Genomic DNA, 14,527 nt, shown 5'->3' on the forward strand with positions numbered 1-14,527 from the left:
ATGAAAATGCTTTTTTCCTGTGAAAACTGGTGTTGATTGAAAACTTCTAATGAGTCCTAGTCCATAATCCTCCAAATTCACCTGTTTCAGAAAACCTAATATCTGGATTTGTGTGGGACATATGACTCTGCATTATTTTTACAGTTTTATTCAGTATAGAAACAGATATGATTATTGGCAAAGATTTGCAATACAGCTTCTACCTGACAAAAAGGGTCATCCCACAAATTTTTCCTTACCCTTTGGTTTGTGCTCTCATATCATATTTCCAGCAATTTAATGGTTTGTGTAATAGTGTCTTAAGGATGTAGACATAATAAAAGACCCTCAAAACGGAGCAGGCTTAGTGCCATAATGACATTTTCTATGATACTCTGATACCTCTTATTCAGGGGCTATTCGGTGACTGCTAAAATTGGTCATAACTTTGTAACTTTTTTTTTTTTAATGAGCACCATCAACAGGAAGATCAAATTCAATAGGAAGTCTGAGATTTGATTTGCTATTACAAGTATCAACTAAGCTTACAGTAAAATTGTTTTTTTTTTCAGTGTGTTTATTTAGGCACTTGGCTAGAACATTGTAGGAGGTAGTTTTGTTGTTTTGTGTAGCCATTCATGTGTGTTGTTTTGGGTCTTTTTCACAAAGGAAAGAAAACAATTTTGAAAAATAAGAAAAAATAAGAAGAAACACTGATAAGGCAGCAGGGTTATACTCTGTTGCTGAGGTGTCTATAAGATAGATCAACATACTTGCACATATGCACTGGCTAAGCTTTCCCATATCTTTTACCCGTAAATTCAATTTTTGTCCTCCAGCATTTTCTTATTCCACTCCTGAGTATCCTCTGATCAAAATTTGTAAATCTTGCTTAAACTAGTTACTGTGATGTTGCAAGGGAAACAGACAGAGATTTGAGTAATTCATCTCAGCTTTAATTGTGATCTAAGTAAGAGATTATAATTATTTCTGAGATAAGGTTTGTATACTAGCACTGTTGCACTTACCTGAACTTTCCACTCATGAAGCAGAGTTCTAAACCCAAAAAACTGGTCTTTACTGTTTTTCTGAACACCTGAATATGTACGTAGCATCATATTTTATGCTAAAACAATGTCTGGGTTAAAAAGAAAGTGATTCTTCCGGAGGAGGAAAAGGGAACATGAGAAAATTGTTTCTGATTATCTCTGAAAATGTGGATTGCATTCACTGTAATGTGCAATTCCCATTAATACAATAGTGTAGTGGGACTAATTCCATATGCACTTTTCAGCAAAGATGGTTGTCTTTGTGGAAGGCTCCTAGCCAAATATTCTGATTCTGTCAATTATCAGGACTACTACAGGGCTTGCTACTTTAAGGACAGTTTTGAGGCTGATGATTTTGCTGCAAATCCTTCGACGGTTCTCAATATAATAGAAATTCAGTAGAGAGGAATTGGGGAAGTATTACTAGTTGTTTTCTTTGCTTACAGTTGCATGTTTGATAAGAGGAATTTGTATAATTCCTCCTGGAATCAGTGATGATTGTATATTATTTTAACATTTTCAGCAGTCTCAGAGCTTTGAAGTAAACCAGGATAAACCATGCATTATTTCAGCTTTTTCTGTGCGATTTGGCTTATGTTTGCAATCTCCACAGACTCTGTGGAGTGTTTAACTCCCCATGTTGAGTTTCATTTTATGTAATTGATTTATTTGGGAGGAGGAGTCCTAAAAATGAAATGAAACCTAGTAACAGGTGTTCATCTGGGTGTATGAAAAATACAATTTTCATGCCTTAATCATTTAGCTCTAGGAATGAACTTTCAGGGGTTTGGTGACAGAAGTTTTAATATCTAAATGCATTTATGTTAAAATGATTCGAGGAAAGAAGTTCTATTTTTACTTGTTTTTTTTTTTTTTTTAAAGCTTCAGTTCCTTGTCTTGAAATCAAAAAACTACATACGTCTTAAGACCAGGAAGAGTAGCAGTGTTGCTACATTTTTATTGTCTTTGATTCTGTTGGATTTGCATAAGCAAATACAAAATTAGGTTTTTTTCATTGAGCCTTGTAGGTGTCTTTTATGCTAGCCCACAAAGATGTTTTGCTTCTGTCAGGCATTATTTTAAATTGTATTTCAGAAATAAAACCTTCCATGTTTGTTTCATTCGAAGAAAAAAATCAGTGCATGTCTGAATGACAACATTGCAAAAGAAAAAAGAAATATATGGTTCAGTCCTCCAAGCACAGCCATGCGTAGTTTTAAAGATGTAAATTGCCTTATTGACTTCAGCAGGAAGACTAACATGAAGTTATGCATGTACAGAGCAATTTGTGGATCAGATCTGAGTTCCTAGTATTATGAAAGGCTGAGAGGGTGGGGGGAGGAAGGCAGAAAGGAAACAAAATTATTTGGTTAATTATTTGTCTCACTTTAGCTTTACGAGCTCCTTGCCAGAGCAGGGACTTCTGTGCTAAGTACTGAACAAAAAGTTCAGTGGTGGCCTTACAGACAACTTGAGGCTAACATCAGGGTGTGCTTTTAGACTGACTTTTGCTGGAACACTTCCTCTTCTCTTTGTGCTGATGACGAAGTATTAACCTGCTCTCCCTCATGAGCTCCACTGCTTTGTTTTGCCCAAACATTTTTCAAACAAGATAAAATCGGTCAGGGCTCCCTGGCTCTCTGGATACTTGGGGCATTTGCATGGTTTCAGTCGTGCTGCAGCTAATCTGAGCCTTGGACAGCAATGACTGTTCTTAAAGCGTGCTCCTGGGGCTGGCCTGCCTCCCCTTTGGTCTGGCCTGTGCTTGAGTCTCACAAGAAACTGGTCTTTCTCTGAACATGACCGTGAGAATGAGCAATCACAGAACAACTGGCCTCATGCCCCAGTATTCCTGAGTGTTAGTCGTGCACTCAGAATTGATATGGAGCTTTTCTGTTGCCCATGGGAGGAGGTGGTCTTGAAGCTATTAGTGCTGGCTTGCCCTAGGCCAAGCTTTGGAAGCATATGGATCCTGGCTTGGTGGTGGTAACAAAAATTTTGGTGTACTGTACCTGCATAGTGCTGTTTATCAAGGATCTGATAGCTTTGAACAGACAGCATAGAAACAGCATTTGAGAAATTCATAGTCAATGGTTAAAGTCATCATACTTATTCACAAGGGGATGAATTCTGGTTTTATGAAGTACACTTAATTTGGCATTTCCTACCTGCTGATGGTCTCTCAGTATTAAGTTCTTATCCAGTATAACAATTGCAAATATCTATTTCTGAGTCTGATTAATGAAGAGAGAGGCAAAAGGTAGAAAAACATATGCAGTAGCTGTAGATAGACTGTGTATCTGTATGCAGCTGTAGGTTTTTCTTTGTATTAGTTAAACTGCCAAATGTTTGACATCTGCTTTTGGGAGTACTTTAACGTTGTTCTTTGAAGGCAGCATCTCAGTTACTTTACATTTGCATATAACTAGAAGTCTTGTGTCAAACTAAAACAGGAAAGAATATGTGTTGAAGATATGGTGTAAATACAGTGACCTACATTCAGAAGGAAGAGTACATGAAAAAACACAAAGCACGAGTTTCTTACTAAACTCCTCTCACTGTTCTCATGGACTGACAAAATGAAGTAAGTGATCATCAGAATTTTTTTTCTCTTCTTTTCTGAAATCTGTATCTGCGAGTCTGATTGTGTAAGGAAAGTGTTCCTGAGCAAAGAGCAAGAAATGTAAGGAATAGTTTTTGTTTCATGGATTCTGAGAACTGGTCTAAAGTTAGTCTTTAGTGTCCATCCTTGTCAGGTGACAAGATTTAACATTCAGGGAGAGATTCTATCCCTGACAAAAAGAGTGTTCATTATCTCTGTTATACTCCGGTTCAAATTTAGCTGGGGCTTCGCAAATACCATGTGCCTGTGGGCCCAAAAGATGCACCTTGCCTTGCCTGACACAGTTGGTGCTAACGATGACTCACAGCTAGTAAGGATGTGTGTTGTCTACAAATAACAAGAGGAGCTTTGGGGAAGCCTTGGTCAAGAAGGTCTTTATGTAAGCGTGCTGTTACAATACAGCAATTCATAAAATATGTCATATTGTATAATTCATTATACATTATGCATTCATTAAACATTACACATCTATTTGATGCAGAGGTGGATCATGCAAACTGTTGTGATTGTCTGTAAGAAGGGTTAGTGGTGGAATGATTTGGGAAGACGCATTACTTCTGTCTAAAAAGATAGATTTATAGATGAGAGTCTGTACCACTAAAATACCATTGCAATGTCAGTAGTTGCTTTCACCATGGGCTGTCTTCAGTGAAAGATGGATCGGGCGGAAGGAGTATATTACCAGTCCCCCAAGAGTAGTGTCAGCGTGACAGCGCCCCACGTTAAGTGGGGCAATGTAAGAAAGCTTGCACTTCTGCTTTTTTTCTAATGTATCAACTGCACATAACAGTTCAATTTCAGGGGCTTTTCTTTTAAAAATAAGCATAGTTATAAAAATAGTTGAAATATGACAATAATAACGATGCTGTTATAATCTTGCAAAGTAATTGTTGTCTTGGCCTGTGAGGCCTGACCATCATTCAGAATTGGGTCTTTAAGAAAAAAACTATTAAAAAAGCCTTTAGTCACTGTGCTACTCATACCATAAATTATGAGGTGGCCTTGAACTAAATCATCTCACATAGTATTTCTAATATCAAGAATACATTTCTTTAATCTGGTTTCTGGATTTTAAAGTCCGATAATTTACTAGTCTAAGGCCTTCAAGTGACTAAAATAAATGGGTCAAATGTTCAGCTAATGGAAAACAGCTGTTTTTATACACTTCATTGGAATTCACTGATCTACCCCAGCTAAGGACTTGAACTAATAGTCCAGTCTTTTTAGTTTGTTTTGCAACATACTGCTGAAAAGCCCCCTTCTTCTGGGTGGTTTTCTATATAGAGCAGTGTCGGTATAGAATGATGAACAAGGGAGGACCATAATGACATCTTATTACAGCATGGTATAGTTTATCATAGAAGCAAAGCACATGATAATGATGCTGAACATTTTCTAAATGTTTCTAAGAAGCAGGAGTTTCGGTAGTGTCTCTTCATTTGATGTCTGTAGTTCATAATTGTCAGTGGTCATTGACTTCGGTAGACTTTGAACCATTCCTAGGACAGCGAAGGAGGTGGGATACTGCTGAATTTGTGAAAATACCAATGGTAACTGTGGTGCTTTAACAGTCATTGGATTTCAAGCACAGTTCGACGTCTTGATATGATTTTTGCCTTTGAAGATCCTCCTCAGAATGTCATACTTATGCATGTGTTAAAGGGAATAGTTAGAGAAAATTGCTAACTGTGTATAAAAAATTAGGTATTTTGGAATGGGAAAAACCTGCAAGATCCTTTTCTTTTAGCTTCAGAGCATCAATCTGCGATTTGTTTGTAATTGCATATTAACTTCTGATTTTCATTCCCTGATTTCTGAGCTACTCTTTGATGCAGTAATATGTGTACAATTACCAAGCACGTACAACTTTTGCCCTGCTGTGTGCTGCTAGAACTGGCTGAGGTTTGAAGCCACATCTGTCTCTTACTTCAGCCTCTGCAATGTGTACTGGGAACCTCCTTGCCCATTTGTGTGTTACACTCTTCAGCACTAGCAGCAGTAGCAGTTTGGGAAAAGCCCTTAGATCTCGCACTGCTGTAGCACCAGAGCAGTGTGCCACTTGGCAGATTTTCACTGTGCTGCAAATTCACTTGGCTGGAAGTGTGTGGGAGGGAAGCTGATGATCAGAAGGGTGAGCTGCAGGTAACGAAGGGGAATCCTAGCAGACAAGTGCTAACATGTTTTCTGTGCTGTAGCATTGTGGTAGCTGTTCTGCATGGAAGGCTGAAGCAAGCTGCTTAGGAAAAGTCTAGTTTTCCAATCCCAGTTTTGTGGCATCTGCAACAAGCTAATCCCCCAGACATGCCACATCCCTTCTTAGTGTAGACTTTTGAGGGGAAGAGTAAGGGTAGAGAGTCAGTTCAGATTTCTGCCTGCTCCTTTTTCAACCAGAGACAGTAGTAAGGATAAAAGAAGACACTTGTCCCAAAATCATGAGAATTGTATGCCAGTCTCAGCAGATGGCAGCCAGGCTCTAGGCTGTTTTAAATCCCCTATTAGACCCCTCACACTGTAACAACACGTGTGTGTGTGTGTCTCTCTCTCCCTCTCTTTTTTTCTTTTTTTCCTGTTACATTCCATGATAGGGAAAATAGTAGAAATATTTCATCCTCACCCAAGCTAAAGCTTTGGTACAAAATCCTTAGGTATGTATCTGTCCTTCACTTCTTTTGACAGCTAAGCTTCTTGTTTTGAAAAAGACATCCCTTTTACAGCGAAGGTGATCTGCAAGTACAAGTGCATTTTAAATGATGTGCTTAAGTAATCTAACAAATCTCTTGAGGAAGTATGGACCAACATAGCATAGTTACCATTTGTTTATTATAAACTTATTTGTTTGTAAAAGGTACTGAACATTGTTTTGCAAGTATAATGTGTGAAGTATGGACATTTGTACTTCTTTAGGCATGTCTGTGATCTAGATGGCCTCTTCCTGGAAACTCAAAAGATTTCAGTATCATTTATGGCAATTATTTCTTTTGTCTGCATCCTTTAAGTGCATCTTTGTTGCAAGGCAATGGGGTCTCTCTTCATCTGTGGACAGTGATGTGATTGGATTAATTTGTAAAAACTGAACTTTAAACTTTATCATGTTGCCTCAATTTCTCAAATGATTGTAATATATATATTGGATACGTTGGATATACCTTGTTCTTAGCATGCTTGCATGTTTTTACCAAACACATTTTTATGAAAAATCCCAGTGTTCATAATCATTGTGTTTATTTCAAACGTAGTATTGACCTTGTCCAACAAATAACATACATGTCTAATCATGAGAAAAAAGTTGTCTTTTTTTAGTGAGTGAGCTGTTGAGTCACTTAAACTTTTACTGCTCAGTTAGAAATTGTTCATTCATATTTTCTTTATAGAAGACATCATTTTGTGAGAGCAAGCAAGTACCTGAAAGTATCTTAGAAATGATCCCAATATGTGCAAATTACAGCCATTTGGTTCCAAAGTGATCTAATTCTCACAGAAGCAAGACTTTTCTAAGAATCGGAAACAAGTAAACACAATTTGTGCTACCCCAAAATTACTGTATACAGAAAAATGGTACGTCTGGAAATTAAATAGGTATAAAGCTTCACTTTGTATTCCTGTGCCAGTATACAAAACAAAACCCTCTTGTTACTCCCTGTCTGACTAACTTGATTTCTTTTATTGTTTGTGTCAGAGACTGAATAAGAAATGCTTAATTTTCTGATGCTGAATATACTTAATTCTACTGTAGATGTAGTATACAGAATAAGATTATCAAAATATAAAGGTTAAAAAAAGTGATATACATCCTTAATCTCTTGAGCAACATCTTTAATAGGTAAATTTTGTATGGCACTGTTTGGTATTTAGTATCCTGGTAACATAATTAGCACAACAAGACATACAAAACAGTTACTCTTCCTGAGTGTTCAAAATCTAATACCAGGAGGATTCAGAGAAGAATTGACTAGACATCCAGTTAAAACATAAACTCTACTTTTTTTTCTAATTGGGACTATGAATTCATAGAATTACTGTTTGGATAGTTGTGTATGTCTGAATTGTATAATTCTGACTATTTTAATTAAGAGCTTGCTTATGGATGGATTTAGTGGATTTTAGAACAACAGAAAGACTTGTAGAGACTTTGGCTTAGGCCCATGGAGATTTCTTGGTCTGTTTAGAGTTCGATATGAAACCTGAAAGTCAGTTTCTTCCTCATAATTAACACGGCTGCCTGGTTTTGTAGGGTAACTGCTCTTCATGTGTGAGGAGGGTGGGATGGAGGGGAGAGATACCAGTGCTGAAGTCAGGCGTGTTGGTCTCATCGTAACCTAGTTGCTGCATGTTAAATTTGCTTACTTGAAGCATTAACAAGTTTTACCTTTGATTAAAAATGACAAAAAATTTGATTTTTTTTGTAATTGCTTTTCGTTCTTGAGCTGTCACTGTTCACAGGTTCAGGCCTTTCTGACCAACCCCAAAGGCCAGAGACTTCCTTTTGGTTTAGTTGAGTGTAAGGGGTTTCGGAAAAATGCACAAATCATGAGAGGTTAAAATGGTTAGAATTGGCAGTGTTCTGTCAGTGGCAGAAATGAACACCAGGATCTAATTTGCTTGAAGAAAGTCTGCATTATCGATCCCATTATTGTGTGTGTTGTAAGCCTTGTAGGGTATAGCACTGTGCAACCTAGAGAAGAAATATGAGCTGTTTTGGGGCTCCAGAAGCAATACAGATATGATGTATTTTTGAGCATTGCACAAGCTAATTCTTGGGCAGGGAAGGCCATGCCATTGTGGTGTTGCTTCTAGGAGGCACCAGTGAAGCTGTTCTGATTTATCTGGACTGAAGATCTGGCCCACAACCCAGTGCCAAGAAATAAGAGAGATGTTGAGTGAAACATTTTTCTTTCCAGGGGGTAGCTAGGTAGGGCAAGACTTATCCCCCAGATGCACAGGGAATATAATTCACTTAGACTGGCTGGAAAGGAGGGAGATTTACTCTGGAGGTAAACAGAGTGACCCCAGCTGTTGCCTTTGGAAGAGAGTGGCTTGAAATACTTCGGGAGTTTTGTGGGAGCCTTGCTGTCTAGAGGACTCATTGAATCTGTATGGACCAGTTCATTATGGTACAGTTCATTTCTGGCTCACCTAGGCATTATGTGGGCTGAGGAGTTTGTGTACCTACCATTATGTGGTGACCTATCTATGTAAGCTTGGAGGATCCAGTCAATTAATAGAAATTAGTAGTGTAGTTCATTAGTTTATGTCCGCATTGTACTATGCAGTGTACCATCTAGCAATGCAGGAGCAGGGAACATAGCTTCTCCAGGTTAATTCCTGTGTAGGATCACTGGAAAGGTTTTGTACTGACAGAACCCCGCTGTGAATCTGACTCTGAACCTTAAATCAGAGTCTATAAAAATGCCTCTTTACAAAAGGTCTCATTTCCATGAGGTAGGTAAAAGAAAATGTTTCCTGTGCTGTAACAGGCATGTAAGTAACTTTTATCTTTTTAATTTGCTTTTGATCACTGAACCTTGAACATTCCTTTCTTTCACATCACAGGATGGTGATGGTGTATATAAATGGGGTTTTGGTTCTTTTGACCCCAGTTCTACCCTAAGGGAATGCAAATATTTGTTCTCAATTTTCCTGGGCACATTGATTAACAAACAGGCCATTGTAACAAACTGGCCAAGCCATGGCTCATTGCATGAGCTGATAAGTTTGGTATGTGACATTGTGTTGAAATATTTAAAACTTCAAAAGGTTAGCTATAAAGTGCTGTGAGGAATGAGTGAGATGGTAGTAGCACTCAAGACTCTATTAATGCAGCAGTAAGAAAGGCCAGCTCTTAAGTCTGCGTAAATCAAAACAGCATTATATGCACAGAGCGTTCGATTCAAGGGGGTTAGGTTTTTGGGTGTTGTTTTGCTGTCATTCAGAATGACTTTATAAAAACATGTAAACCTGTAAATCATGTAGTCGCTTAATTTGACCCCTTTGATGGGAGGGGGTAATACATTTCTGGTAAGAAAAGGAAATAGTAATATCATTTCTTAGCTACAGATATCTAGCTGTGTCTTCACAGCAGCCTGGGAAGGGGCTGCCAGACTTCTGTATTTAACAAGTCAAGAATTATTTAATGAAAAGACAAGCCAAGAGTGGCATTTTTCTATTTTTAGCTATCCTCAGGTGCATAAAAATCACCCTGTTTTTTTAGAAGCTAAATATGCAACATAATGTATTCAGAAGACATACTGTTTCATAAATGGTATACTTTTCTGATATAGGAGGTTTGATTCTATAATGTGTTGCACACCTCTTGCAAGCCCTGAGTACCCAACAGAAGGTTGAGTAATGTGCTGGGTCTGTCCAACTTTCTTACCTATATTTGTGTAGAATGTGTGAAAGGTTTAATGTAGCAGTCACAGAGCCAAAAACTTTAAACATAGTGATCAACAAACAGCTTTATGTCAGCCCAAAGAAATTTACACTGTTTCGCTACATCTTTGTGTTTTACGACTCTGGCATCGAGACCAGAAAGAAACCTTGGGCTATAACCGACTTGGTTGTAGCGAGTACAGTTCTGGTCCCACAGTAGATACAGCTTTCTCCTGATACAGTTCCATTTCAGGGATTACGTTCTTTGCTTTTTACTAGTTAACACATTTATGAGGAAAGAAGTGAAAGCCGTTCTTCGTTATCTGTGTATTACAAACAAATGAATGGGGTACTGCTTTGGTGTTCCTGAAAATCCTTATGTGAATAGTCATACTCACTGATTTTTCCCTGTAATGCCACATGTGATAATGCCTTCCCAGTGTAACATCTCTCTGAGTTAGAGGCATTGCATGAACAAGTGATCTTGATCTTTTTTGTGATTGCTAAGCCCATCCCTAATGCTTGAAGAAAGAAAATAGAATAACTTGAAAATTGGAAGAAATTGTTTTTAGTTGATCTTCAGTCTTTCAAAGGGTCGGCTGAACATAAATGTAATAGATATTTTTGTATGAGAATTCTTTTAAATTACTGTGTATATTTTATATATATGTATGTGTGTGCATATATACACATGTATATATGTATAAATACATATACACACTATTTTTACACATGTATACACATGTGTGTGTATGTGTATTTATATGCATTAAGTTGGTTTTCTTACAAAAACTATATATGTGGATATATATAATAGTGTACCGGAGGTAGGGTTTATCTGCTGATCATATTGTTTTGTTTTTTTGCAAACAGTCAACAGTGGAAGATGTAAGTACCTAAAGTAGATCATGTTGTGTGTTGTATGTGTTTGCTGTGTGTTGTACGTGTTTGCTTAATTTTGTGAATATTTAGCATATTTTAGAGCATAAGAGAAAATGTTGTGCAGAATGTTGTTATAAAGCAACTGAGAGTTTTGTTTATCATGTTTCAGTTAGATGATGATCTGCCTGTTGGCTGTCTAGTTTCACATGGGTGTTGGGATGGAGGGTACTCAACTGCAGCTAACATTCAGCAACACAAAATTCAACTACAGTGAATTAGAATCGAAACCGAAAGCTTGGCTCTAAGAGAGAGACTGCAAAAAGTATCCTGAAATTCAAGTGTTTACAGAGGTCTTGAACAATGCAGACTGTGGTCTCAGCTCCCAGAACATACCCTGTGCTAAGTTTAGCTTTCGTTGATTTTAGCTATTTTGTTTCTCCCAGAGCTGCAAAGTGCTTTCACAGGTTGTTTCACAGGTTCTGACTCTTCTGAATCACGAAAGAACCAGAGTGCTCTTGGTGTAAGGGGCACTGTGGGAAACACCAATTTCTGTATAGACTAGGAAGGTGAAAATCATGGTGATTGCAAGTGTCAGTGATCCCATGGTGTATTTCCCAACTGTTTTTGGCTCCTGTTGCCTTGCAAATTCCAGTTTGATTAATTGCCTGCCACTTGCTTGAAGTTCCCTATGAACTTCAATTGGTATGGTGATCTTTCCTTCCTTCTCTGACTGTATTACATTACTGCTATATGTTGTCATGCAATACCTCAGATGAGTATCTCATCACAAATTATGAAACTATGGCAACATTTGTCGGTAGGATATGGAAGCTGCCCTTAAATGGGTCTTTTGAAACATACTGAAAATTTACGAGATCTAAAGATAAAATTATAATGGGGCCAGACCATTCATTAATGTAAATCTGCTTGTGATTGCTGACGTAAATGGGAAAGTGTTGATTTACATCAACTGAGAGTCTGGCTGGTGAAATTAAAAGAAAATAAAGAATTTAGGGTCTAGTGATGCTGATCGCTTAATGTAAGCACAGACTTTCACCCAAGACTGCATCTTTGTTAATATGTAACTCTGTAGTGCCACAGGGGTCAGGCTATTCCAGACGCTGAGCCATTGTGGTACCTCCTACAAATGAAATATGAGCACAGTCATGTATTCTTTAATTAAATCCTGGATTAGGTCTTCCACTTGTGTAGTTTGGCATAATTCCATATACTTCAAAGGAAATATATTGATTTATAGTAGTTGAGCAGTTGGTCTTTTATTAATGCATACTTCTGTGCATTTAAATTATGCTACTCGCTTTGGAAAATAAGCTCTTTTCATACCCATAAATACTTTAACATCGGTCAGGCAAAAGTTGTTCTAAGCTTAAAGACTGTGCCAGGAAAAAAAAATGAACAGGACAGTCAGGGTTAATGGTAGCAATGGTGTATAGGGTGGTTTTTTTTTCTTTTCTTTTTTTAAATTATATAGAAATACCCCCACTTTTTTTAAAAAGGTGGCTTCATGGTAGACTAAGGTAATTTGTGCTGAGGTTTGTGCTGTTGTGCTTGGAGAACTTGATACATGATGGTGCAGCCAAAACATATGTTCAGCCTCTCCACTTTTTTTTTTTTTTTTGGTAATTTATATATTTTTATTCTGCTTTCCTGTCTTTCATATGCAGAATCAGTGTCCCTGTGTCCTGGATGAATATAATGAGTTTGTCTTTCTTTTGTTCTCTGAAGCAGATCAGATGTAAAATGTGCCTTCAAAAGGCCAGCAGTCCCAAAGAAATTAGTGATTCCTCCTCTTCTAGACAAACAGCGGTAGCCTAAGCATCTGCATAGGAGCATGCGGGAGCTCAGAGGAAAGATGGAGCACATTTACTCCTGCTTTTCCAATAGGGAATGACAAAAAGCTGCGAGTTCCGTACTAGCGTGGTCCAGTGTCCGTCTAATTTAGTCTGGGCTATTCTGTTCCAAGCTCCCCGGAACTGAGGCCTCCTCTGTGCATGGTGTTAGATACCTGTGTGGCGTCTTAAGCAAGTTAATATTGTCATAGTCTTTTTGGCATTTTTGCAAGCTGATTTTTGTGGCATTGCATTAGCAAACGTAATATCGCACTGATGTATTTTTTGCCTTTAAATATAGGAGGCAAGTTTGATTTGATTTCAGTAGGCTTAGCAAAACAATACAGGTTTGTATTTTGTTCTTATTTAGGCTGTGTTAGGATAGAAAAGAAAGATATGAAGTCTCTGCCCATGTTGGTCCCATCTTGCAATCCCCTGCAGTATGCCTATTTAAGAACAGGGCTGTCTTGTTTTCCAGGTAGGCCAGAGAAGGCTGCTAGAAATACTGATGACTCTTTGAGAGAGTAACCCAAAAGACAGGCTTGCAAGCTGATGCCACTCTATTATTAGCAGAAATATGAACCTTCGAATAATAAATGAGCCCTTAATGTCTGTCAGGTTACTTGTTTTCTCATGGGGCCAGTGATTGGGCTGCATACAATAACATGGTGGCCTTCTGAGGTGCCTGCATCAAAATTAATGGTTTCATCAGCTTGCAGGAACAACTAAATAATTGGACACACCTGGGACTACCCTAAAGGGCTTCTTTATGTTTAGTGAACATTTTCTGACTAGCTCCAGTGAAGTGTGGGTCATTGAAAACTAAGTGATGCCGACTGGATCAGAGAACTTGATTTCATGGCCTGTTTAGAGTTCATGAGAGCTTGGGCATAGATATCAACTGCAGAAGTGAGCCTCAGGGATGGATAAGGCATCAGCTTTTCTAAAAGTGATATAAAGGTTTTCTCATGGGGGAAATAGTGTTGGGGATGAGCATCAAACCCCAAAATACTTGCAGTAGATCTACCCATGTATTTTCCACGTTCTGATGTCTAAGTGACCGCTTCTTAAACACTTTGGGCTTTCTCAGCAAATTTTAGCATGCCCTGTGCTCAGCTGGTATCTCATCATCTAAATAGTATTATGAGTTAAAAGTATTCAGCTGTATATTTTTGAAATAGTTAAGGTTTTATAGTGCCTCAGTCACTGCAACCGCAGTCTAATTTAGCTCTTAGATATTGTTATCATAAACATAGCAGTTGTGAAACAATAATAATGTATCTTTAACTGTGATTCACATGGTTTTAGCTACTCGATTGTCCTCAGCTGGCCAGGAGCTGTATAGCTTTGTAAAGCCTTGTGTATCTTGACAGGGTTGTACCCATACCGGCAAGATTTTGAAGTTCCCTCACAGTGCTGTACCTGAGAGATAGTGATGCAACAGAGAGTGCTGGTTTCTGTTGAAGAAATAAAGTAGATAGCTATGAAAGCCCTAGTAAAGCCAAAAGTGGTCAGAGTCTTTGAGAGATTACCTCTGCTGTCCTTAAAGAGATGTTAAGTGTCCTCGCTATGGGTTTCCTTCGCTATTGTTTCTGGCCACTCTTATGTTTTTATGTCATATGTTGGCCTTGCTGTGGAAGGTTGAGGGGTCATTAGAGAGCTGTCAGTAGGCAGAAGAATTATTAATAGGTATGTTGTATTGCAGAGGGCAAAATACAGGTCTTGCTGAAAGCAAGCAGAAAAGTACATTTAGAGTGATGCTGTCCATGCCTGAG

General features: G+C 38.1%; 1 protein-coding gene across 6 annotated transcripts in view; it reads left to right on the plus strand.

Moving 5' to 3' along the window:
- Window positions 1-14,527, plus strand: part of DCDC2 (doublecortin domain containing 2) — a 78,414-nt gene that overhangs the window by 5,675 nt on the left and 58,212 nt on the right. The gene's annotated exons all lie outside the window — the stretch shown is intronic.

This window comes from Dromaius novaehollandiae, chromosome 2 (assembly GCF_036370855.1).
Source record: "Dromaius novaehollandiae isolate bDroNov1 chromosome 2, bDroNov1.hap1, whole genome shotgun sequence".
NCBI classification, from domain to species: Eukaryota; Metazoa; Chordata; class Aves; order Casuariiformes; family Dromaiidae; genus Dromaius; species Dromaius novaehollandiae.